The sequence below is a fragment of the Aphelocoma coerulescens genome, chromosome 1, assembly GCF_041296385.1.
Source record: "Aphelocoma coerulescens isolate FSJ_1873_10779 chromosome 1, UR_Acoe_1.0, whole genome shotgun sequence".
In the NCBI taxonomy this organism is placed as follows: Eukaryota; Metazoa; Chordata; class Aves; order Passeriformes; family Corvidae; genus Aphelocoma; species Aphelocoma coerulescens.
The window spans coordinates 54,672,374-54,699,668 of NC_091013.1; the positions used below are offsets into that span (position 1 = coordinate 54,672,374).

Genomic DNA, 27,295 nt, shown 5'->3' on the forward strand with positions numbered 1-27,295 from the left:
TCATCAAGCACACTGGCTCTGAAAACTAATTTACTTAAGTACTCTATAGCCTTTTCTGTCTGCATTTTTTAATTGAAATAATTCTTTTGTTGTTTTTATTAATTATGCTAGCCACCTTCTCATTGTTGACCTTTTTAATTAAAACTAATGCAAAAAAGGCATTAAATGCTTTGGCCTTCACATCTCTCAGTAACTTTTTTACCTCTATTGGATAGCAGAACAACACTTTTCTTTGTCCTCCTCTTAGTCACTTTGAATAGATTCAGTTTGATTAGTGCAGGATGCAGATATTTTAATTACGTTTTGTCCTCCCAGTAGGCCAGTTTAAATTTCCGCAGAAGGGATTTTTTTTTTCATTGACTTTGCTGTATTCATGTTCATGCCAAAAGTTGAATTGCTGGTACTCCTGGAAAGTCTTATGCCAGTAAATACACATTATTTAAACTAAAGAGGAAAGAAAAAAAAAGGAAAAAAAACATTCAAGACTAAACCAGGAAAAGTCAAATTGAAGAGACTTGACAGTTTTGTTTTCTGAGTGACACATTCAGCCCCTCATTATTCACACACAATGGAAGTGAACACTTCAGCAATTGGGAATCACTTTGGCATCATCAGTCAGTCAGAGGATTTGATGGTGTGAATGTTCCTGATTCTCTAGTCTACTAAAAGGGGACCTTTTATATTCTGGAATAGTTTTATTACATTTAGAAATTTTCAGTCTTACCTGTTCTATCACGAGACCTGAAAGTATCCTGAAGCATGATATTAAAATGGACATGTTAAAATTAATCTAACAAGGATAACAATAACATCACAATCTTACCTCTTTCAGAATTAACTTAAGACTTATTCCCCTTGACTTGCTTAAATTCCACTTTTTTTTTTTATATATATCATCCCTTTAAATTTACTCCTGCTGCAGTTTTAAAATATAAATGCTTAGCAGATACTCTCCCTGGAACAGGACACATGGGAATGGCTGAAGATGGGTTAAAGCAGTTAAGAGGGGACACACAGGGAATTTTCACTAAATGAGTCCTTTAAAATTTTCTCTAGCATCTGAAGCAGAATAAGGGTTTACCATTTTATGTGCAATTTGCAGGCTTCCTATGAGCTGAAAAAGGGGAATGCTGACAACCAAGAGAAAATAGTTCTGAATATACTTTTGTCTTCAGGTGGGATGAGAGTGTTAAATGTGATGATGAAGACTATCTACTACTACTCATATTTACTATTAGTCACTGGGAGGAGAAGCTATCTGGCTACAGGAGACTGAGATTTACAGTGCTGAAAATATATTAAATCTGAATTAGGAACTTAAAGGAAGACTCCAGAGCTGGTGAAAAGGTTTGGCTTTTGGTGTGTGTATAGCAAGAAAACAGCGTGAAGGAATGTACTTTAGGAGTTAAGCTTAATCTTTCAACTTACCATATATGTACTTCAGGATGAATTTATTAAGGCTTTTATTGGATATATAAGTAAAAGGACACAGAGCATCAGATACTCTTGTAAAATACTCTGGTATATGTTTTGTAACTAGACAACTTAGAAGAAAAATTTACTTGTTATAATACAGATTGTCAGTGATGCCAATGCTGTTAGTGCACCATAAGCACTGGCATACATTTTGCTAAACCTGTGATAACTAAATGTCATGGCAAAGATATGTTAATTATTTTTAAGGTTTCAATAGATTAAAATGTAGCTACAGTATTTTCTAAGGAATAGAAAACATAAGATTTTAGAGTGACTCTAAATTTAGTCCAAGATGTGAAAAAATACCTTTAAGTCAGCAGTATCTAAATAGCATAAGGTTGTTGCCAGCAGACAGAGATTTTTAATTTATTTTTTAATTTTGTTGTTTGAATCCCATGAATTGCTTGCTGTTGCTTGGTTGGGTATGTCAGGTGCTAACTTGCTGTAGGCAGCACAGCGAGTGAAACCAGTTAATATGCTGTTACAGCCTTGGGCACCTAAAATCCATGCTGTTTGTTAGCATCATCAGACAGGTAATTCTGAGCATAGATAATAGTAACTTATCACAGTCCCACATAACATAAGGATGAAATCAGTCTCCCCAAGCTAAACCTGAAAGAGCTGACAACAAGAGTATGTAGGTTGTAGCTTTCATCATTCTATTAATTGAATACTGTTTTGACTAGCATACAATTACAAGCAAACAAAGCAGAGAAAACCCCAAACCAAAACAAAACCCCAAGCAACTAATAACTACTTCATTTTATGACTTCGTATTTCAGAAAACATGCTGTATTTAGCCTTCCATTGGTGTCATATTTAAAAAATTATTTTACCATCCTCCCAACAATGTATAATCCTACTAAATCTTAGAAGTGAGTGGAGGCAAGAGTCCTATCAGCCTTGTGATAACTGAAAACAGCCTACCTAAAGAAGGTCACAGATTTCATTGTATATTTGGGGGCAGTGTACCTTGAGAAGACTTCTTGCACGTCCTCCATTCTTCTTAAACCTTGCATGTGTCTTTATTAGGCATGTCATTATTATCGGTGAAACTCTTTTGCATTTATCTGTTGATTAAATTGCAGGTTTGTGCAAATAGGTAAAATTTAGCTAATGTTGAAACCTGGTGCAGAGAACATGCTTTGGAGTTAGCCTGATTCTTGCAGTGGGACTTGATGCGAAAATTACTTGGCAATCAAAATCTAAGATTTTCAAGGGATAAGTAACTATCCAGTATGTACCACAGTACATGTGTAAAAGTTGTTCTCTGACTCAAACACATTAACTTCAATAACCAATTTTCCTTCATAATAAAATTACATTTTCCTGCCTTACTCTACCTGTTTATCAACCTTAAGCTCTAGGTATTATTATTAATAATGATTTTGTATGCACGAATGTATTGAGTAACCTCTAATTTCAAATTTTTCACTTTTAAAAAGGAAATGGTTGAAGATAAGACTAAAAAACTATGAAAAACTACAACACAAACCTCTCATTTTGTTTTGTGCAGTAATTTGTTGTTGATAATGCAATGTAGAGGACAGTTGTTATGGCCAGATTTTTACAAAGAAAAAGAAATAAACCCAACCAGTTCTTTGATTCTTTTTGGTCATGTTTAGAGAGAGGCAGCTTAGTGGTTTAGCTGGAGTCTGGAAACTGGGAGGAATCCATCTAGGCCATAGTATCAGGACCTCAGCATTTGCTCAGTATTTTTGAGAAGGACTGAAATGATTGCAGTCCTTCTCCACCTACACTCACAGGGTGTTCATCTAACACCCATTACCAACACCAGTTACTTTCCAATAGATTTATTTTTAATTTTTGAGATTGTTTTCTTGACTTTTAGAGTCTTTTGCTTTTCTTTTGTCTCAGTTTGATATTGTAACTTTCCAACATAATTCTGAAAAAGAAATAAACCAAACTGTATGTACAATTACTATTACAGTAGGTATTGAACATGCTGTGCCTGGAATTATCAGTGCATAAATCATCATCTTAAGATTTTCTTGTCATGAGCTAGAATTCAGTGAAGTGAACTTCAGCCCTTTGAAGTGTTAAAATCTGCTGATCGCATTAAAAATTCCTTCCTCTTATTGATTTTATTTTTCTTGGAGAAAAATAGTGATAAAAATGGATCCTAGAATAAATTTAATTTGTAAGTTTTTCTCTCTACTGCATAAAAGCATCATTTTTTAACTGTTAAAAAGTTGGTGGTCTTATTCATTTTACTGAAAGAGAACACTGTCCTGTAAAGTTGCAGTTAAGTCTCTGGCGTAACTGTATTTTTAGAGTGGTAAAAAGACAGCTAGATGAATTGTAAACGAGAGAACATTTCTTTCTTTGTGCATTGATACAGAGGACTCATTAAATCTCATTTCAGGCTTGTAGGTGCAGCAGAAGGACAGACGTTTCAGAGATCTCCAACCTCTTAGGAACTTTGGAGGTTAATGAGCCATCCCATAGTTATTATTTTGTGTTTTATCAGGGGTTTGCTCTGGGCTTTTATTTGATTTTCAGATTGTAGTATAATCTCCTATGTGTGGATGACATCAACTTTAGAAATGCTGTGTTTTCCAGATGGGCTATACCAAAATCTTTTAATGCTCTTTGAGATTTTTATGATTCTTCAAGTATCCTAACATCATTAAACATTTCAGACAAGAATCAATGGGGCTTTGTGGAGTTCTTCAGAGACCCAAGAACACTTCGGCTAGGGTGAAGTCTATAGCACTAGGATCTGCCAGATGTATTGGGGCCTCCAAATATTATAGTTTCTAGTCATAGAATAAATAATGCTTCACCTCCTTCAGAGCCCCCAGCCTGACTTAGGTCTCAGGCTTGTCTCAAAATGTGTCCTGTTTGACATGTTTTGATGTCAGGATTAAGGGCAACCAGTTAGTATGGGAGGAGGGCATAAATGCCTCCACTTCCTTCCCTTTGTCCCAGTGGGGGAGCATTGCCTCAAACCTAGAGAAGTAAATGGAAAACAAGAAGGGGAAGAAAAGGGCACCAAAAACTGTATTATGATATTGCAGAAGGATCAGAATTGAATACTTTTTATGGTGTTTGGGATCTTTCATTGTAGCTATTCTCATATTTGTTTCTCCAAGACAAAGTTGTTAAAAAAAAAACAAAAACAAGATGCTTCTTTTCTACCAAATCTCCTAGGGCCATCACGATATTGTTCTAACTTCAGCTTCCATTTTTCTAACTAAAGCTTCCATTAAGAAAGTATATAATTTAAACACCTGGCAAATGTGAAACCACCTCCTCTAAAGCGATCTAAGAGGACCACTACAGTCATTGGTGTTACGCCTTTAATGTAGTTTGATTTATCCGTCATTTTCATGTAGATCCATAAAGCACAGCAGTAACATCACCATTGGAAATGATGATTTATCTCGTGCGTGTTATGTGTTTGAACTAGCAGGTCCATGTCAGGGGAAAAGGAATCTCATTCTTTAGACATAACACTTAGAAGTCAGTAGCAAATTTTCCATCTCCTTCTTTGAGTTTTTGATCAGAAACTTAGGGTTGATTCTCTTCAGGTAGAAGCATCCTTTTGGAGAATTTCACACAAAACTCAAAACTATTCCTCTTCACATATTCTCTCTCATACTCTGCAGTGTATGTCTTTCAGAAGTCTGTCCTTCATTTAGAGACTGGTAATCAAGATTCTTATCTTAGTATTTTTGAATACTTCAACGTAAACAGAAGAACAAAACAACCATGTTTTTTCTGAAAATAGATCTATCTTTTGAGGTAAAATGTGTACTGGAGCTCATTATCTTTGGAACCTAAGTAAGAAGTTGAATGAGAGTCAGCTGAGTGAATGTTTTTCTTGTGTGTTGGAGGGGATTAAGGCAGTAAGGAACTAAAAAGACATTTGTTTTATAGCAATCAGGCCTTCTTGTGCTGACATGCAGTGTTTTTCCACTCCAGTTGACTTGGTTAGATATCCTCCAACACCCTGGGTAATGTAAATCAGAGACTGAGAATTTTAGACTTTTTGCTCTCTGGAGAAATGTACGTAGTATTTTAACAATTACTTATCTTTCCCAACTGTACGTTTGCTTAGATGCATGCATGTTTAAATATATATCCCCATTCAAATCTTCAGAAGACAAAAAACTTTGGTCTGTGTGTCTTGTTAACATTTTCCTATATATTTTCCAGAGGTGTACTAGGAACAGCCTGCTGTACAGCTGTTCTCCTCCAGCTGAACAGGTTCATAGGGAATGAAGAGCTTGGAGCAATTTGTAGGCAATGAAGCAAAAAGAAAAATCCACAAAGAAGCAGCTGATGTTAGCAGCTTTTAAAGAGAATAAAAGGAAAGGGAAAGAATAGGGAGCTGAATGTAGAACAGAGGGAGAGAACACGATTTTGGAAGAAATCTCTATTACTGTTTTTCAAAACCAAGGAGAAGCTACAGTGCTTACTTTTTATAAGCCATACTTTATCCTTTCATGCTTTTTACTGCCTGCTGAACAATATCTGTGCTTACCATACGCAGATATTAAGCCGGTGCTTTACCTTCATTGCACAAATAGCTGGGAGCTTGAGGCTAGCAGCCAAAATTTTGTTAGAGCTTTGTTACTGACACACACCTAGGACTCAGTCAGGAAGGTGTTTAGGGCATGTTAAATTTTAAGCACATGTTTAAATCCCACTACTTACCATAACACCTTTCTGGAATGAAACCTGCATATTAAACTCTGCAAACCAATCTTGCAGTGCCGGTTCCCTTATTTGAAAGCCAGGAATAACAATGCTTAATTCCTATGTGTATTTTCTAGCTTAATTCAGGGCAGTTATACACCACTCTAAAGCAAAAGTCTTAACATGAAAGAATTGTGGTTCATTACTGTATTTCATTAGCATTCATAGGAATTGTTGTGTGTGTAGTTCAAAGAGATATACATCTAAATTTTCATGGCATTACACAATTGAAAATTTTAAAGAAAAGACTGTCTGTATTAATTGTCATTAAATTAATAACAAAGAGTCAAGTTCAGCTCCTTAGCTCAAAAATCACATGGGGTTTACTTTCAAGAGGTCCTTTAGTGACTTTTTATTTATGTATTTACTCTCACACAAAGTCAGTTTGAGATATTCACAGTCAAAACTATAAAACAGTATACAGTTTATTTACTTTCCAGAGGAACCTGTGAACTAAAGAAAGCAGATGAGGTGAAAAAACCCCCTATGAACAAGGTATAAAAGCAGCTTTGAGAACACTAGATATTTTTATTTAGATGTTTTCATGCAGGCATTATTTAGAAAGAAAAAAAAAAAAACTTCATGATGTAAAGACAATCAGATCAATCTTTAAAGAAAAAAAAAGTGAGAGAATAACTAAAACCACTTAAAAATGTTGTGTCTGCTGTATTTTTTAAAACCTGTTAGTGATTTTAAATTCCCCATAAGAGTACATCTGATATTCCTGAGATATGTAATTGACAGGATGCAGTGTCATGGCTCAGAGGAACCCATTATTATATTTCATTGGTTCATTTATTGCCTGAGGCTGAGCACAGGCAATAGAACAAGGTGTCAAACTTACTTTTAACCTTTGGTCTTAGAAGAAGCTAAATTAAGGGTTGAAGTGTATTTTAAGTTAACATCCTTAGACTTGTCTCTCTCCTTCTCTGTTTGCAACTGGCAAGCGTGAATGTTACCCAGTTTTCAGTGTCAGCCTCTTATGTTGTGTTCCACATAGACCTGTTGTTTTCACCACTGGTCCCTTCATGGTTTTTCCTCTTCTTTGTGTGACAAGCTATAGTTTGTGTCAGTTAACTTCAGCGCTTCCTGCTAAGGGGAAAAAAATGTAAAAAAAAAAAAAAAGAGAAATATTTCACTTATGACTGACATTATAAAAGGATGAAACTGGTATACTTTTTTTGAAATGAACACAGGTCATAGATCAGACAAAGGAGTGTGGCCCACATGCTCAGAAAGAGGAATAGACTGTTTTGAAATACTGGAGGAGAAAATGGCAGAATATTATTGCAGAAATATTATGGGTGTATGTCAGTAATTGCAATGATGCTAAAGCTTGTTCCTTACTGAGCTTCAGATATAAACTTTGTAGGTCAGACAGAGGGTAAACCAGGCCAAATCTCACCTCTGCTCTAGAGAAGGCATGTGGATGTGGGCCAGGAGAGCAGGGAAATTAATTTTACTATAAGTTTGGAATGAAACTGGAACTGTGTATTTGCTCTCACTTTGCTGCCTGCATCCCCTGTCCTTAAAGTCTTCAATCACCAAATAATGCAAAAAGTAATAATGGATGCTGATGGACTAGGGATCTTGGTGCTGACAGCCTTTCCTTCTTCCCAGAGAAATTTTTGTTTCACAGTAAGATATTAATGTAAGGCTGTTAGTGTCTCTTAAAAATAAAGAAAAAAAAAAAAAAGAGAGAGAATAATGTAGAATAAAGTAATGGGGAAAGCATTTTTTTAGCAGCTTTAAGATTTAAGGAAGCGGCTCCAAAAATCCATTATTGTAAGCTAAGGAGACCTCTGGTCTGTTGGGTAAAAATATATATATATATATGATCCTCTTATGACTTTGACATTAGAAATCACTGAAGGTGCTCATAGCGCTAAGCCTGTGATAATACACATTATACTACTGCTAACTGATTAATTCAAGTTCATATTCTAGAGTTCAGATTAATTATTTTATTTTTCTTGTCTGACAGTTTTTTTGGGGTGGTGAAGGATGGAAGGTGCTGAACTCTCTCCTCACAGATGCTGATGTCATTAAGTGTCCTAGCCTTTGCCCCATGCACATAATTCTGCCTGTAGTTTGGTTAGAATAAAGCCACCTCAGCAACAAAGACAATTATTTTGAGAGAAGTTTTATGTTACAGCTCTTTATTTCACTACCGAGGGTTTTTTGTGTTTAGTGACTCCGTCTTGGGAATCCACCTCATTTCTTGGCTACAATGACCTTTGTGTTTATAATGTTTCATCAGTTTCCAAGCAGTCAGTTGGAGGTGAATGCTGTAGTATTAATATATTTGTCAACTATTCACATGACTGGAACATAATTTCCTTAACCCCCCTGGTCCCTTTCCCTCTTAAGCTTTTCTGTAATGCATTTTGTTGAACTCTAGAAATATTAGATTCAATGCTTCTCAGACAGGTAAGAGGTTTTATGATTTTAGGCTTCTATTTTAAATAGATCAGTTTGCACTTTTTATTGTTGTACACGATGTTTCCCATGCTGGAAGTTTGAACGTGTATCTGTTGGTTATATCATTCTGTCAGTGTTTCATCCTTATTTCTAAAATACTAGTAGTATTCTTTCTTTCTTAAATGCTTTTCACCCAGAGATCTGAGAGTACTTTGTAAAGGAATTCAGTAGTTATCCACAGTTTACATGTTGGGAATGTGAGGTACAGGAATTGCCTCAAATTAAAATTAGAAAGCTAAGGTAGAATTGGACATTGAGGCCACATTCATTACCCGCCACTGCTTCCTAAAGAGTGAGATTATCATGCTCCCATGTAGACAAAGAAAGCAACATTTCTTAAATGCATGGGGAACCTTTCAATCTCATTCCTTGATCTATTTTTTTCACTCAGTAGGACACAGTATCCTTGCTTATTTCTAAGGAAATTAACTGTGATTTTTTTTTTTAAAAAGAGATATTTGGATCGTTTTCTCCAAATATTAGAACACTCAGTTTAAATTAAATTAATTCAAATTAAAACTTTATGTTCAAAATGCCTCTACTTGAGAATAACCAGTTTTAACTTTGTTTTTCTTTTGGGTCTGGCTTTTTGCTACTTTAACAAGGTAAGGATGAACTGGAATAAGGCCTTTGTTATGCAGCGCTGTCTGATAATGTTCCTCATTTATTGTTTAAATAGCATTTTACAGAACAAAAAGAAAAAATTGAGTACATTGTAATATCAGCTGCAAAAGCTTACACAGCTCCTTTTGTTGTGATAGTTCTTCTAAAACATTATTTCAAATAACTAATCCTGTAAAAACAAGACCACTTCATTCAAAATAAAAAAGCCAGCCAGTTTACTAGTGACATTTAAATGGATTAGTGCCATGTTTTCCCTGTGATATTTTCTGATAGTCAAAGTTTAAGAAGACACATTCCAAGACATAGTCCATGTTTGAAACAGAACCAGTTTTTGGTAATAATTTACTGAAACTACATTTAGTTCACTGAAAGCTTATTTACATGGTCATGTTCATAAAAATTAATCTGTAAAAATGAATTTAAAGTGGATTATTTAAACCTAATTAAGTCCTTGTATAGATGTTCCTTCAGAATAAAAATTGCCTTGATTTTGTTTAACTTAACTCTCTTCCAAATGAATTATGACTACAAGGGATTTAACATAGTTTAAATAATCCATTTTAAGAACTAAATACAGAATAATTTTGCTGCATGCTTCAGTGTAGACAATGTCTCTGGGAGAATCTATTTGTCTGACCTTTACCCAGATGTTGGCATAGGTGTAGACAATAACTGAATTTAAGAGGTAGTCTGAAGTCTTGCAAAAGGTATTAAATCACTTTGAATTTGGAAGTGATCTTTTAGGAGAGGGCAGGACACAGACATATAAACTGTTTAATGGATAGGAATTTAGGATTGGAGGGACATAATATCTTGGTACCTGCTTCCATTAACTGTGGGAAAAGTCTAGTCATTAACTTTTAGACTAACTTTTGTTGAGGTGATTGTGACCACCTCCCCTGGGAAGGAATAACTTGGATAGGATCATCCTCTGTGGGTGGTAGGAAGTTGGAATTTGGCTGGTAATTATAATTATTTGTCATTTGTTTAGAACATGATAGCTTCCTTATTCTGAAATTTCTTTTTGGATACATTCCGGCAATAATCCTGAATGACCAATAAAGTATTCATAAGGTTCTTCGACTGTGTGTTTTTTAAAAGAATTTTTCAAAAATTTTGAGTATCACCACATAGCACGGTTTGTGAATGATAAATGACTTTAAGCAGACATAGGACCAGACAGATTCCTAAAGAAAAATAAGGTCAATTTCTGCCATAGCTGTGCTGTACTTGCATGAACATGGAATCTTGAAGGCATGGTGGAAATGAAGAGATCTCTCCCATGAGTGAGCTTCTTAGTATTTAAAAATGAAGTCTCTTATGGTCAGGAGAGACCTGCATTGCAAATGACGACAGTCATTAGAGTATTCAAGGTAACTTCCTCCTGTCCTAATTTTTCTCTGCCAGTTTTGCAAGATGTTGGATGATTCCAATACTTTCCCTTCAGTTGTAGTGGATTGCATTTTTTTCACAAGACACTTAGGAATCAGCATTATTTGAGGCTAAAATATTTGAGTGGTAGATTGTATCCCCTTACTTAAAGCAACATAATGATGCTTGTGTATAATCTCACTTTGATAAATTTCCCAGTACATCAAGGATGTTAACAAAACCACTGTAGGGTAAAAATGCTGTAAGGGCTGGGGAGAGGAAAACTACTGAAAGTTAAGAGAAAGACTGATAGCTCTGTGTATGCTATAAGTACACAATAATTCCAGATATAGGTGATTTCATTTTCAAAACATCTGAAGCATTATTGTCTTCTTGATTGATTTTTACACGGCACAGTTTAAAAACTGGGTTTGTTTCTCTCTCCTTGCTTAGTAGAAAACATCAGTGGAGAGAAAACTATCTCTATAACAAGAAACATCACAGAAATGTTCATTTCAGCAATACTAACTTTACACACTGATTGTGCTATTGGATTTTGAAAGAAGAGAAAGGAAAAAGAATCTGTGAAATAGTAATAGAAGGAAAGCAACAGAACAATTTTGAGAACTGAGAACTGCCTGGTAATATCCTTCACATTTCACCTTTATTTGAAATACAGCACAGAACCATAATGAAATCTATTAATGGTGCACAAATGTACTTCTTCACACATTTGGATCAACTCTGGAGTAACTGAAAAAATTATAATGGGGAAAAAAAGAGTTAAATTGTGCAAGTGCAGAACTGCAAACATACAATGCTTACAGAAAAGAATCCGCTCTGCTGAGGGCTCCCGGCAGTATGAACCAGCAAAATCTGCCTTGCAGTACCTCTTCCCTCACCCCCAGATTCAAGTCCCCATCCTCTGCTCTGTCTCACCTCTGTGAGCTGTTGCTGCTTGCCAGGTCCACAGATAACAAACCACACCAAAACGTAGTGGGCACATTTCTTGGGGCTGAGCAAGCTAAATATGCTTTCTGTGGGGTCAGATGAACTCTGGTACCTGCAGGTCAGGAGGAATGGGAACTGAGCCCAGAGTGAAAGAGCTGAGTCTAGAGTGAAAGAGGAAGGAAAAAAGCACAGATTAAGCTGCTTTTGCATACACATGAACATTCAGTTCAAAAATATTCAACAAATATGAAAATGTTTGCTGTCTGTATAGGTACATATTTGTATCATTCGTACGCACTCATGCAGTACATCTGAAGTGATGTATCTGTTTACTTCCCATTCATAACTTTGGAGTTGAAAATGCTTCTTTCCTTGTTGTTTTTTTTTTTTTTTTTTTTTTTTTAATGGGGTTTTGTTTTTTTTTTTATTTTTTTGTTGAGCATCTACAGTAAATATTTCTTGGGTAAATATTTTTTGAAACCTCTGAATTATTAAAGCATAAATTAGATGATTTAAGAGCAGAACATTGTTTATAGAAGTGCACTTGTCAGTGCTGGGGAGGTAAAAAGAAATAATCCTACTATGCCAGTGTCCCTTGGGAAGACCTTACCTTCCTGATACCATCCATGTTTCTTATAGTTCAGAACACTTGTTAAGCTGAAAGGGGGGAAGAGAAGTGCATGACATTTATATTTGTTGTAACATAAACCATTTCTTATCTCTCCCCTCAGTCCCTCTCCTCTCTGCCTCCCTTCTGTCTCCATTTACAACTTCACTATTCCTCCTGCCTACTGGGACCATAACCTTGCTGTAATCTCTCTTCTTTTTGCTGCCCTCTGCATATCTAAGGCAATCTTTTTTTCTTCTTTTTTTTTTCTTCAACAGTCTCAAAAAAATCCCCCCCAAAAACAAACCTACATTTCTTTTAATGTGTTTGCTTCCTGTTCCTGTTCCTTTTTTTTTTTCAGACTAGATTTTCTCCTGTCTAATCTCTGCCTCACAATTCCCAAATCAGCCAGCTCATGGGTCTGAAATCACTGGTGACACTGCCAATTCTCTCTGCTAGTTCTAGGGTATGTTCTTGTCATCGGGTTGTGGAACTGAACACCTTGTTTCTTTTCTTTTCCTTGAAAGACAATCTGAGAGAGATCTAATTATGCCAGAATGCACTGTACTTTCAATCTGCACTGGCTTTCGGTAAACCTGGAAAGCATGTCTATACCATCATCAACTTCTCAACAATTCAGCAGTCATTTTACTCACACTTGTTGACATATTTCATGGTTTTCATCTTAATTAGACATTTGGTGGTGTAGGTTTCCGTTTTCAGATTTCCAAATGAGCCTAAAGAACTTTGTCAGGATTTTTTTGGAAGCATTTCTATCTTGGAAGAGCAGTCCAACTTGCACTTTATCCTATTTGGATTTGCAAAGTAAGCATCCTTGTGCTGAAATCCCATGGGTAGCTGGTCTGGATTGGTGCTCTGCAAAGGAGCTGAACACAGAGGCAGCAGTGAGTTTAGCGGCAAGTAATTGTGACCATAGCCAGTTTCATCCAAAACACATTTAGAATATAAAGTGGTGTGTCTTTCTTTTGGAGTATTTGCCCAGGAAGTGACAAACTTGGGAAGATATGATTGATGCTAAGTTCCTTTATAGGTTTCATCCTGAATTTTGTTGCTTCCGTCAGAAGAATCAAAACAACAATATTTGCATATTTTGCAGAATGTTTTGCGATTGTCTCTTGAAGAGAACTGTTTAAAACATTGTACAGGTTTTTAAAAGAAGCTTTGAAGAGTCCATAATTCTGCATTGATATTTCTGTGTTAATAGTTTTGAGGTTCAAATTAATGCTGTTATAAATGGCAACACTTAGACAAGCTTTCTATATTCCTAACTGTGCAGTCACCAAGCAAATGTGGTAGTTAGATATCTTATGGCAATTCTATGTGGGAGAGCAACTAAAAGTACGAAGTTAATGCAGCAAAATTAAGGACCATTAAGCCCCTATATGGAAACTTATTGAAAAGTGGAGTGCTTAAGGGAGGATTAAACTACAAAAAATAAAGGCATTTTAATTCAGAGTGAGAACATCTACATATAGCTTAATGTGTTTTAATTTCTCTGCATTAACTTCATACTTTTAGTTGATTCTTTTTAACCATCTCAAATTCAGGCAGTCCCAAGTGATACTATTTTTTCTCAAAAGTATATCTTTGGAAGCTTTCTCTTTAAAATTTTATATCCTTCTATCCCATTCCATGCAAGTAACCCAAGAAAAAGTATTGTTTAAAAAATGAACAAAAAGACGAATAGCAATATGCATTTTATTGTCAACTGATTATGACAGCAGAAACGGCCATCAGAATGAGAAACTTTACCATATTAAAAGAAATATATAAGCTAAAAGAATATTCATATTTTACAAGCAGAGATTAAAGGCTTGAGGGGAATTTAAAAGTTCATGAATGATGGACACAGTGGAAAATCACAGAGAACAGAAAATAAAGACCAAGATAATAGTAAAAGACATGACATACCTGCCCACTGAAACTGAATGTTCAAACCTGACAATTTATGGTTGAAGTAAAAAATACTGATGTTTGTGTTTGGCATAGCCCAGTATAAAGAAGTGCATGAAGCTGTGCTATGCCAAAGTTGGGATTTATCCTGTTACTTCATGCTTGTTCCCAAAACAGTCTTTCTCTTCTTTATTTCTGTGGTGTCTTTTCAGGCTTTACTGACTTTGGAGGGATTCAGCGTAGCTGCTTGGTTGTCATTTTATTGTTCCTTAACTGGAATCACCAACTCTATGTAAAGAAATAAACAGAACTGCCAGACAAACTCTCCCACGTTATACTCGCTAATCAATAGAAATTTCTTGTTGATCATTAATATAGGAACTCTGCAGCCTTTTCACCATTGCTAAGGTTGCATCATGGACATGAACATTGCTCCATCAGTCCACTGGAATCAACTCTCATGTTTGTTTTATGCTGTGGCATGCAGTTAAGTAAATATCCAAACATCCATAATGAGGACAGAATATAATAAGAAACAGATACCAGTATCTCACATAGAAAGCAAGCAGAGTGTTTTCTACATCTAAGAAGGGAAGGACAAAAGATCTGCTGGTTATTGCTGGTTTGAGATTTTACAGGACTTTGCTAACATCACTTTAATGTATTAGAATCCTATTGATTTTTTTTTTTTAATAATAGCCTATACAATTAGAAGATTAACCAATTCCAACCTGTTGTTGTTACTAGAAAGATTTCTTATCATGTGGTAATGAAACAGTTGATACTAAGTAGATATAAATATATAATCTGGTAATTTTAAAAATATTTAATTAAATAGTAACAGTAGACAACAGGGAATAACAGTTGAAAGCAGTGCAGCATTTCAGTTTGGGGTTACATAACTAAACTTCAGCGCAGATCTTTACAAAGGTGTCCTATTACAAGGGCAGAAGCACAACAGTATTCATAGAAAGATGCCAAATGCTTGCATTTGCTTTATCATGAGTTCATGAGTTACAGTGGACTGCCAGACTTGGGGCTAGTGCTTTTTCTTGTTTGCCTGTGCATTTTGTTGTTAGAGTGTGTAGACTTGCATTCTCCATTTAGAGAAATCAATGCTTTTGCCCACCCTCCCCACCCCCCCTTTTTTTTTCCCACTGCCAACCATTTTTCTTGTCAGTTTGCTTTCCCCATTGCTGGGTGAGCAGCTTATGAGAAATAAACCACTGAGGCACATCAAACCTTATAAGAAGGCCAGGGCAGTAATTCAGTGGCTGAGTTTTTCCAATCCATTCTCTTTCAAGTGGCTCGTTTAAAAATAAACAACAGAAACAAAACCTCACCATGTTTCTTGTTGATATTTAACAAAACTATAGAAAGACCTTTTGCCTTAATAATGCCAGTGACGTGCATTTTGTTTATCTTTCTAATTATTTATTTATAGTTGACATGAAAAAGCTTCCCACTAGACATCACTAACTGCAGAAAACCTAGTTGTGTATTGTTTTTGTGAGACTTCTGTTATTATAGCATGATTAAAATAGTACATTAATTATGCATCCTGCTATAAAACTGAATACAGCAGAGGAAATAAATATGTATTAATAATACATTAGTTATTAATCTGTGCACTTGTCATTTGAATGAGATGTAAAGTACTGCATGTTCAGTTCATGAAGACCACCACTTACCTGTTTTTTAAGTCCACTTACATCTCACTACTGTGGACACACAAGTTTTTGTTAAAAGTCACCATATGCTAAAAATGAGCTGTCCCAAGCCAAAACTGTTATAATACAAAGCTACAAATTTTACCTGGCTGTGAGATAGAGTCGGAGCATAATAAAGCAGATTTACCACTAGGCTGGGGCATGTACAGTTAACTTTTAATCATTAAAAGTGGTAGACACCTTTCTGAAGCAACAAGATTGATTCTGACTTTTTATTTCTGAGATTCTCTGTACCACTAGAAAGGGAACTTTAATACTAAAGGGAAGCCAGCTACAGCTTATGGACTTGATGAAAAGTATTTCAGACATGGGTATTTAACAAACAGTAGGTCTTGTAAAGTACATCATTAGATTGGATTGCCTTAACAGATCATTCTAAGGTTGTGTGTGGATAAGTCAGATGTGAAGATGTTACACCTACTAAGTAGAAACCAAGAGGTTCCTAAATCTTTGCACATCAAGCTGTCATTTAGTTAAAGGACAGAGTCAGTAGATTAAAAAGTAAAACAGGAGCCAATTAGCTGCAGCAAACTTTTATTAAATAAAACCATTTGCTTTCTTTTTGGCTCCAACTAAAATAAAAGTTAGATTATTTAATGTAAGAGCTTCTTGGCAAGATTTGCACTAGGAAGTTAAATGTGCCTGGGACTACTGATGCTAAAGAGGCCAGCTGTCATGGAGTGACCCATGTCTATATTATTAAAATTTGCTAGTTTACAAAAGAGGGTGAGTACAGAAAAAATGCCTCTAGAGAATACTTTTAACTCCTGAAGTTTGCTTAAAATATAGTTCAGGAGAGGCCTAGTCCTAGTTGTCCAGGAATAAAACTAATCCATGGAGAATTTGTGAAAGTTAACAGGGGGTTGACTTTCAGTCTCTTGGTACATTTGCTAGCAGCGATTTTTCTTGGTAGTGGTAGTGCTGTTGAGTGAATGACCAGTAGATGAAGTTGTCCAAAGATGTATTTTCATGGAAATTTTAGTTTTATCATTAAATGGCATGTATATGACTTCTGTATTATTCTGAATTTTTAGATTTAGAATGGAACAATGTATATGAAGGGGAAACTGCACTGCTGTTGAGGTTAATTTAAAAACGCATATAAAATCCTTAAACTGGCAGCTATGTTATGGTTATATTTTCACATTATCTTATTATTGAACAATGATAAGTATAAACCTTCATCATGGGTGTCCAGTTTTAAAAGATGTTTGAGTATCTTGATTTAAAAGTTGTGTCGGCCAAGACAGGTTAAAATAACTCCTGTTAATAATAGTGATAGCAACACAACAACAGTAACAATATAATATTATGTAGCTCTCTCTTGGGATTTGCACCAAGAGATCTAGAAGTGCATGAATAAGATGTGAATATTATTTTATGTACTGTGAGTGTGCGTGAGAGTCAAGTGGAATGTCATGACCGGAGTCACCTTTTAGGTCAGCAGCATGAGGAGTAGAATGTAGATCTGTTGAATCCCACAATATAACTCTGTTCACTGTAACAGCATCTATGCTTTCACACATTGGTTTAAATTTTTCCCACATGAATTCTGAAGAAGGTTCTGAATCATGTGTCATAGACAAGTCATCTTCAAGAGTCGTGATTTAGAACAATATGGGAATGTTTATTGAACTAAAATGGCTTTCTCTTTTCCTGTCTCTCCTTTCTTGTATTTTAATATCTTCTTAGTTTTCTCTGACATAAGAAAGATCACCCAGTCAAGAAAGCTGTCTGCCAAAAAAAAGATTCACCTGTCTATAAAGTCTTCCTGATAAATATTTCATATACATTTGAAAAACTTCCAGTGGTGGAAAATAGCAGTCTCTTTTTATGTAATCTTTTCAGTGCATTATTATCCTTATTCTTGGAAAGATTTTTTTTCTTAGTGTCTAACCTGCATTTCCTTTTTTCTAATTCATAGTGTCCTCTCCACTTTCTCTTTTGTAGCAACTGTTGGTATATTGAAAAATTGTTCATGATGTTACGTGTGGAAAATCTTGACTATAGACTATACCAAGGAGTGAATCTATTCACTCTTTCATTACTATATGCAAACTTTCTCATCACTTTCATGAGAACACTCAGAAACATTTTACTGTTTTTCCTTGAAAATGTGGCTGTCTTCCTCCTTTCTAAACCACTCTGTTCATGACAGTGTGAACCCCTCTAGTAAGAGAGATGAAAACATATGAATACTGGTGAATACTAGCTTGCAAACAAGAAAAAAGAAAGCTGAAAAGAGTCCCCTAACTGATATTGTAATCATTCAGCTATTGTACTGTTGAGTTTCCTTAATTTTAAAACAATGTTGCACAATTACATATTCACTGTTTGCTTTATTTTGTAGAAACCCTGGAGTGATTTATGTGAGAGAAAATTAAATGATCTAGCTGGCTTCTGAATGCTTTGGCTGCTTTAGGGCACTTTGGTAGAAGAAGTTGTTTTGCATTACCTGTTAGGATTTTTTTCCTCTTCTTTATTCCTTTTTTTTTTTTTTTTTTGGAAGGGCAAATCATAAATAACCATGATAATGTAGCATTTCTGTATGAATCTGTATGAATCATGTCCTGCTGTTTACTAAACTCATACAGCAACAGTGCATTCATTCAGTTACTTTGCTGGGATGCTTTGGCAGTGCTGTATGTATAAATGCATGCAAATCCTTCAGTTTAAAGCAATAGGTCTTCTTAAGTTCTGCAAATACACTAATGGTGGTGTAGCCAATAGAGCACAAAATAGCAATATCAGAAGGGTTATCCCTTAATTCCCACACTGCTACATAGATGCTTTCCATGTTTAAATTAACGTTTCGCTTTTTGCTTACTTTGGTAATGTTTATTTTTGTAATTAAACCTCTCCCATTTTTTTTCTGTAAGTTTTTTGTTATGCTGCACTCATTCATCAAGGTTGGTGAGCCGTAGAGAAAAAAAAAACTTGACACTACTAGTGCGTTTATTGGCTGGGGAGAGGAAGTTGGAGTCATTTCCCTGGGGCTTTATACTACTCTTTTAGTTACAGGACTAGGTAAATTTCCTTAAATTAGATTGTTTCTCTGGCTATGACCAAGAATTGCCCTCTATATGTATAGGCATTTTAAGGTATGGGGAGATGAACAGTGGGAAACTATGTGCCTCAAGCAAACCTGAAACCTGTCTCTAATTCCAAATAGAAAGTGTTCCAGTTCTATCTCAAGAGAGTGCAACTTTGATAAATTGTTTCAAAATTCACTTTTGGGAGGTTCTGTGACATCTCTCATTTGCTCTGATGACAGCTGAAAGGATGTCTGCAAAGTATTCTGTAGGGTCTGGAGAGACTAAGTAAAAATTCTTTGTGAAGCTAGAGAAATGTTAATGGGGATGTGACAGGCTTCCTACCATATGCATTGGTCTGAAGTATGTGATGTTTTTTGTAATATAGAGCAGCAACATAATCTTCAGGAATTAAAGGTTGGGTGGTAGACATATATGGAATATGAACTTCAAGAATACAGTTTCATGAGGATTTGGAATGGTTCTTGCCTTCCCTCCCTATCTTTGCAGCCAAGAAAGCCTTGGCTTTCTTTCTGTATAATGTCTGTGACTTCTAGATTTTAAGCAGATGGTAAAGTATAGATATTTTTTGCTGGGCAAAATCATCATTGTGTGTACACACACACACACACAGGTGCAGACACACATTCACACACCTGCTTTCTCTGATAAGCAAAGATAGAAGAAACGTCCAGTTAATAACATGATAAAATAAAAATGCTGTACAGGTGAAGCTACTGCCTTGGGATTTCTTCATACTAATGCTTTAATAACATGCCAAGGCACTGCACTTCAGGCCCCAGACACAAACGTAGTCTGTAGTGAAAAAGAAAGGGATAAAAAAAATGACAATGTAATGCTGAAGTGAGCTCAATAGTGGCACTAGAAACTGAGAAAGGAAACAACAGTGTAAAACCCCTCTTTGATTTTCTGTTCTTGCTCACTGCCTTTTGTGTTTGATTGGAACCCCTTTTATGAGTGAGATAGGCTCTGATAAAGGAAGTGGTGATACATGAAGTAGCACTACGACAGTGCATAAAGTGGTCATTGTCCTCACTTGCCCTCACTGCACTTTCACACCATTAATGGTGTAACTAGTAAGACTTACACTTAGGATCTCACCTTTGTGCTTTCTGTGGTAGTGTCATCCTTGAAAAGTGACAGCCTCTGCTAGAGCACCACAAAATATATCAGGTTGTTCTTATAACTCTAAACAGACACATCTTATTATTTCACATTGTGAGGAAGGTTAAGTGACTTGTTTCAGAGGAAACAAGAACTCTGAAATTATGACTGGGAACTCATATACTTTTTGGTACTCAGTTTACTTGAAATAGCATTATAACATTAACAAACATGGAAAATAACTGCATATTTGGCACTGAGGCAAATTACCAGACTGTGATAACTAAATTTAGAATTCTTTACATAAGCAGTTCACCTATCTGTATGAAAGTTGTAATTCTCTTTCTGCTAATACTGAGATTTCTTTTCCTGGTTTCTTCTTTTCATTCCCTTTGGCCTTGTTTTTTCCCCCCTCAAAGTACTTTTATCCCCCTAGCCAGGACCTGCTCCTAAGTATTTTGTTTTCAACAAGAGACTGTCATTTTGTAGCAGATGACAGTTCCAGTCGGTGTTACTGTAAACAGAAGGTACCCAGGATAACTGATTCATCCTCCACAGAGACAACACATAGTACCTAGGAAATGTCTGCACTTCCAAAGAGTGGATGCTGTCCACAGCTCAGGTTTTCAGCACAAAGTGCCAGAACAGGGGCCAGGAGAATTCATTTTGGCTTGAACTTTATGAACAAACTAAGGTACAATGAGGACTGCAGTCTCCGTTGACATTGCTGCCTGCCTTCTTGCTATTTAAAGAACAGAGGAACAAGCTTCAGTGCACAAAGTGTGATCATTTCCCCCAATACCTGATTTAATAGGAGTAATTTCTACTTACACGCTCTCTTTCTATTGAGAAGCTCACACTCTACAAACATGAATTAATTAAGCTTTATACTCCCTCTGTGCTGCATAGGTAGACTCAGGAATAGAGTGATTTAACATTATACTAGTGTGCCAGTTGGGAAATACCAGAAATCTAGTTTTCTTACTTTGCACATGCCCTGGGGCAGATTCAATGCATGCTTTAAATGCAAGGACTGAAAAAGACCTTAAGGCATGTGGTTGATAATACCTCTAGGATAACTGTTGGAGATAAGGACTCCTCCTTGGGAGAGCGGGAGTGCATATGGCAGTGAAATAACAGCTGATTCCCTGAGAAAACGTGTATGGCAGAGCCTGCTAAGGTACAAAGCTTTTCCAATGGGCCTTGAAGAGACTGTTGCAGTGACCTGTAGAGTTTTGTCTTGTTGCTTCTCTCAACTCAAACCAAGTAAATTGGAGCTACATCTTCCTTATAATGATATCCCTAAGATCAAGGTGGTGGCTGTGTGCAGGTATGGATTTGCTGGTTGAGCTGAAAGGGTAAGAGCATTTCCATTTGGTATCACTCACTGTAGCATATACTCCTGAGGTATCTGACAGCCATAAATAATCTGGCCAGTAAGACTAGTTCTGTGTATAACCCCTGGTATCAGACACAGAACAGTTAGTTGATCTTAGGAATTGTGTCTCCCGGTTTTGTTACTATTAAAAGTTGTCTAATAAATTATTATGTTTTCTTTTTCTTTGAAGCCCTATTTTTTAATCTGCAGTAAGTCTTGATTTTGTTTTTTAGAGTAGCAGCTTTCACTGTATAAATCATTACCTCAGTACGAGGACACTCTTGTTAGGAAAGTGACAAGAGAGTAAACGGACATTAAAAATAAAGAGTTTCTGCATTTTAAGACTACTGTCTAGAAGAAAATCAGGACCTCGCTGTTAAATCATAGGGCTGGGCAGTGCACATTGGGACTGCAAACTGGAAATGTTGCATTGTTTTTAAATGGCTGAATACCTGCTGCAGCATCCATAACACTTGTTACTTCTCTAATTTATACATAAATTATTTTGCATAATTTATCGCAGTGAAAAAAAGGAATGAAATTTAATCTACCTAAAGAAAAAAGTTTTACCTGCTATTAAGTGTACATCCTAGTCCCATACTGTCCGTACACTTTGGTTTGCAAACAAATGACTCAATGTTTTTGAAGACTTCTGGGAGGGAGAGTGGAGGACATGAACTGCTTGAGCAATGGTTGCTGAAGGCATTGCAATGACTTAAGCTTGGAATAGGCATAATATCCCAGGGAGGAGGATCTTTGTGCCCTGGCAGAGATTTCTCTTCTTCTGGAAAGTGTTGGAACGCTTTTGCAGTATTCAGGCTGTTTACTAATCCCCAGGGGTAGGCTGTGGTGATGCTGCCACCCAAGGAGATACAAACCCCTCAGGTCACCCTAGGTTACCTAGGGAAACTTGAGATGTTATCTCCTTCTTCCTTTTCTGCTTAGTCAGTAACCCTGTACAAATGTCTTTCCTCTAAAGGGGCAGACTTTTTCTTTTCTTTTTTTTTTTTGGTGTTTTTTTTGGTTGGTTTGTTTTTTGTTTAATAATAAAAACTGGATAGAATAAAGTTATTCTATGTTTTCAGCCATTAAAAGTCATCAGGGATTTAATTCCTGATATTAGCAGAGATCCAGAATTAATGTTTCAGAGCTGGAAGCCACTGATTTCTGAGCCATAAAAATGTGTTCCCATCCTACCTTATCTCAGAGTCCCATTACTCAGTATGGGTCAGATTATGTCTAAATTCTGTTTGCGTTTCAGGGTCAAGCTAGAACTTCATGGCAGACTTACGGAGGGAAAAAAAGTGAGACATTCTACCATCAGAGTCAGATTGTCCATCCAACACTACGATAAAAGTTGCTACAGTCTGGACATCTCTGCTCAGTTTAGTTTCCTGTTTTGGTAGGTGATAGTAGTTAGGAGGAGAAGCTTGCATGCGTCAGAAAGTAAAATTAGTGTTGTAACTGAGTCATGCTGAGATGGACTGAAGCAGTACAAAATGAAAGGGAGAAATCAGAAAAATGAGGTTACCATGTCAAATTCCCTGACTGATTTTGAACTAGAAGCAGAAATATGCTTTGCTCTATAATCATGATTCCGTTTTAGCACCCAGGTTCCACATCCCAAAGAAAACCACATTCATTCTCTTGAACTACAAAAAACTAAAAATCCATTTTGATATTGTAAGAGGAAATAAAAAGGGCTGAAAGATTAATAATAGAATGCCAGTATATACATGTAATCCAGGCTTGAACCTGAGGGCAGCCCTTTCAAGGAGTTGAATGACATCTGTGTGTAATTTAATAAATGGCTGTTGTAAAACAACTGGAGAAGCTCTCAAACACATTGTTTTTGTGTTGATTGCTCAGTTCAATTACGGTAAACAAATAATGTAACGTTATAATAGTCACTGAAATAAATCTAGCCTAAAAGGGTTGGAAAAAAGGTTGGGAATACCAAAGCTGTATTTATTCATAATTCAATGATTTGTTGCTAGACTCACCTAAAAATAAAAGGTCATGTTTTATGAGTGTATCTGTAGCAAGGTTGCCAGTTTCAAATGCTTAATGACAACTTTTAGCTGACTGTTTGAATAGATTTTTTTTCCCCCAGCATAAATATGCACACGTTACTGTACACACAGAAGTACTTAGCAACAGGTAGAGGTTAAATACATTAATTGGCAGACTTTTATTTCTATTTAAAGGCATCCCTATCTGAATGGGGTTTTGTGTAACCTGGTCTAATGGAAAGTTCCCTGCCCATGACAGGGAGGTTGGCGCAAGATGGTCCTTTCCAACCCAAACCATTCCATGATTCCTATAAAGAACTGGATTTACAAAGAAGATAGATGAACTAAAGTGTGTTTAAAATAACCAAGTGGTATCTTAGATAATAAGCAAAGTTTTTTCTGGGAAGTCCAATTTTGAGATATAACACAGTGCTCCAAAATAACGTTACCTATTCTGCTTTTTCCACATACTACAACTGGCTTATTCTATTAAAACAATTTTGTTTTCTCAGTAGAGCTTCATGATCTCTGAATTTTCATGCCCTTTCACCTCCTAAACTTCTTGTGTAATTTAGTTACTTCATGTCCCCAGCTTTTTCAGCAACAGCCTTTCTTCCTTCCCATGAGCTAGCCCTACCCAGAGCAATGCCTTAAGGCTGAGAGGACAGGATGCAGCTGCCTCTAAAAGCCTATCAATGATGCTTCTTTTTAAGTCACTAAGAAATGCTAGCACAGCTGCACAGTGATGTGGATTTACACTTTATACTTTTTTTTTTCCTATATGAGGAATTACTCAAAAGAATAACGAGTTAGCTACTGATGCATGAAGGCAAATGAAGACACTGCCTTATGCTTAATGGCATCCTAAGGACAGGCCTGTGTTTTAGAGCTAGTTTTTGTGGGGAGGCATTGCCTAGGTTGGATGCTGGGGTTATTACATGGAATTTGAGGAGATTCTCTTCTTCAGATGTAGTGGACTAGGAACAAATTTGAGTTAGCATTAAATCTACAGCTAGTATCTTACATCCTTTGAACACATAGCTGTTTCAGTCTTGACAGCTAACACAGTACCAGCAGACTGCAGCAAAACAGTTAATTTTGGGCTGTAATTTTTGAATTATGATGCATTTGAGCATCAGTGGAGTTTGTTTATTTTTATACAGAGCAGTATCTGGTGACCTTAGTGACCAGTGTGCCCCCACTTTCCCAGCACTTCTCTTTTCTCTGCAGACTCCATTAGTTGCTAGTTTTATCCAGTCTGAGAAAAGCAAAAGGCAAGGGAGCAAGCCTGGCAAGGCTGTAAGCTGATGTTTCTTTGCCTTCTTGCTTCCATTTTCCCTTTTTCTGTTTATTTAAGTTGTAGCTGTCATCCACGTGGCAGCTGTGCCTGGTTGGAGGAGGGCAGTGAGGGCAGAGAAAATCCAAGCAGTATACACAGCAAAAGTGGATGCTTCTGGATGTTTGTTGCTGTGGTTAAAAATGCCAAGTTCAAAACACATCTTAACATCGCTAATGAAAACAAGGCATTGTGGCCTTTCTGAAATTTCCAGCCAGGCTGATTACAAAAGAACCAAATATTTGTTTGATGCCATAAAGACATTCTGTCCAAATGATAGCCAGAAAGCATGTGTGTGTATGGTTCAGTATTGGCTGACCTGATGACTCTGATGCTCTCTAACACCAGGTATATGGGAAGAGGCTTGAGTCGCCCCTGCCCACATCCCTTCAAAACTGAAGACAGATCTTCAAAGCTGAATCCTCATCTTGAAAAAGAAAAATCATGGGCATGTGAGGGAGTTTTGCAAGGAGTTGAATGCAAAGGATTGCATTAAAATCCCCTAGTACCACAACATTATTACTGTAATAATATGTTTGGATTTCTGTTTATAAATTTATTTTTAATACATTTCACAGAATCACAGAATGGGTAAGGTTTGAAGGGACCACAACGAGTCATCTGCTTCAATCTCCCTGCTCAAGCAGGGGCATCCTAGACCATTAATATATTTTCCATTTGCATCATGTTAAATTTTTTTGTGATTTGTGCTCTTGTGCTATCGGTTGTGGCAGATAAAGTTGCTACCTTTAAATGGGATAACAATTTCATTAAATTAATGTCATTAAATTTCCTATTGCAGAGATCAAAACCTTTGCCTTGTAAATGGGCTGGAGAAAACATTTTCAAAATTATTAAAAGTTCTTTGAAAATGTAATTCTAACAATTAAAAACAAATTAACTGCCAGTTACCCTGATTATGTGCATTAAAATGTGAGTATAAGGTGTGAAACCAGCAGCTTCATATGGTGTAAGTTCATAAAAAGGAGACATCAAATAAACTCAAAACTGAAAATGGTAAGAGAGTATTTGGAAAATTAACTTAAGGTTGTACTGTAGGTGATTAGAATTAATTTGAAAAGTTTTTAAAATATATGTTTTGACTATATTTTAATGAAAACACTTGCTTTGGTGCCTTTAATAAATTTAGATTAATTGGTAAGAAACCATGAAATGTCAGATGCTTCAACATGATACAACACCTTTCAAATACCCAGTGGAATTTCAGAGTAGCTACCAATGTGTTACTTTGCCAGTACTGGGAAATGATTGCTGTATTTCCAAATGTCATCATAGTTGATTCATGTCATACACAAGTGAATTTCTGAATATTCTAGTGAGCATTTCCAAACTGAGTTCCTTAGGCTTTGGCAGTTACCTCAGCCATAGCTTAAATACCCCACAAATCCATCGTGCATTTTGGCCTGAAAGTCTTTAATCACTTAAATTACAGATTATGTGGGTATGTTCACCACTTAGATGGGAATGAAATCTGGAAAACTCTTGTTATATACTGTTGTGTTGAAATTCTTATGTGCCAAAATATCTGCTGGTAAAACCTCCAACACTATGGCATCACTATATGCATACAGCTGTTCATAATACTGAAGCTTCTGGTTTGCTAAAAGCCCTACCTTTTGCATTTTTAAAGAAAATATTCTTCCTTCTGGGACCATTTCTTGACAGTTTTCTTGGGATAAGCCTCTCATTACCTGGGCAGAGAGCCCATCCCTTAAAAATCATGCCCAGGGCACAGTATGCATGCCTGCATGAATGAGAAGTAGCAAGGACAGATGACATTTTCTGTTCCTGAGTTTTGCTTAAAGACTAAAGAAGTTACTCCTACTACTTTTGGAGCACTTGACTGAAGAAGGGGAGGCAGTATGCTAGAAAGCTCTACAGCCTGAAGTTAAGTTAGGTGACGCACTATCCTGGAAGTGGAATATGCATCTACTTATCTTCTTCCATTGATTACTTTCTGCATCTCTTTGTTCAGCTGCTGGCTTTTGCAAAGCTATTCTCCAGCTTTGCAAAAGAAGTGTGAGAAGAAGCTGACAACGTAACAAGATTTACCCAGTCCTACAACTGGGTTCCAGATAGATATGTCACCACTGAGTATTTTACCCTGAGATAATTAGCACTATGATTAGAAGAATGCCTGCAGACCATGACATGCAGCAGTGAAGTTAGACCAGTACAAGAGAAAGTATGTCTTAAGCCTCCTGTGAAAAAGGCTGCTCTTGCTGGCATGTGATAAAATAAACAGTGTCCCTTTTCATGGAACAGCATTGCGTGTCATTCTGGTAATGTTAGATCAGATAGGGAACCTGCTGAGAAAGCACTGAATGAGATTTATTGCAGCAACTGCCTTATACGACGACCCAGGTATAAGGAAATGGTTAAACCTTTCAAATTTGGTACACTGGATTCCCAGAAGAAGAAAGCACTTAGAAAAAGGCTTAAATTTCGTCTATAACAATATTAATTTTGGATTGATTTTTTTAATTAATATATTAGGTGCTCAATAGGGTGA

At 36.3% G+C, this 27,295-nt stretch overlaps 1 protein-coding gene and 1 long non-coding RNA gene across 11 annotated transcripts in view; one reads left to right on the top strand and one right to left on the bottom strand.

Annotated features, from left to right (window-relative positions):
• The window catches only part of PCDH9 (protocadherin 9), a 678,474-nt gene that overhangs the window by 109,191 nt on the left and 541,988 nt on the right, over nucleotides 1–27,295 (top strand). The window lies entirely within an intron of this gene.
• Nucleotides 6,790–14,454, bottom strand: LOC138107748 (uncharacterized). 2 transcript variants are annotated; one of them, XR_011149684.1, is made up of 5 exons: nucleotides 14,168–14,454; nucleotides 12,892–13,122; nucleotides 12,239–12,285; nucleotides 11,617–11,789; nucleotides 6,790–7,290 (listed from the first exon to the last, which is right to left on the bottom strand). It is a non-coding gene; the product is annotated as an uncharacterized lncRNA (long non-coding RNA). The 2 variants fall into 2 exon arrangements; XR_011149682.1 differs by having other exon boundaries at nucleotides 6,790–7,293.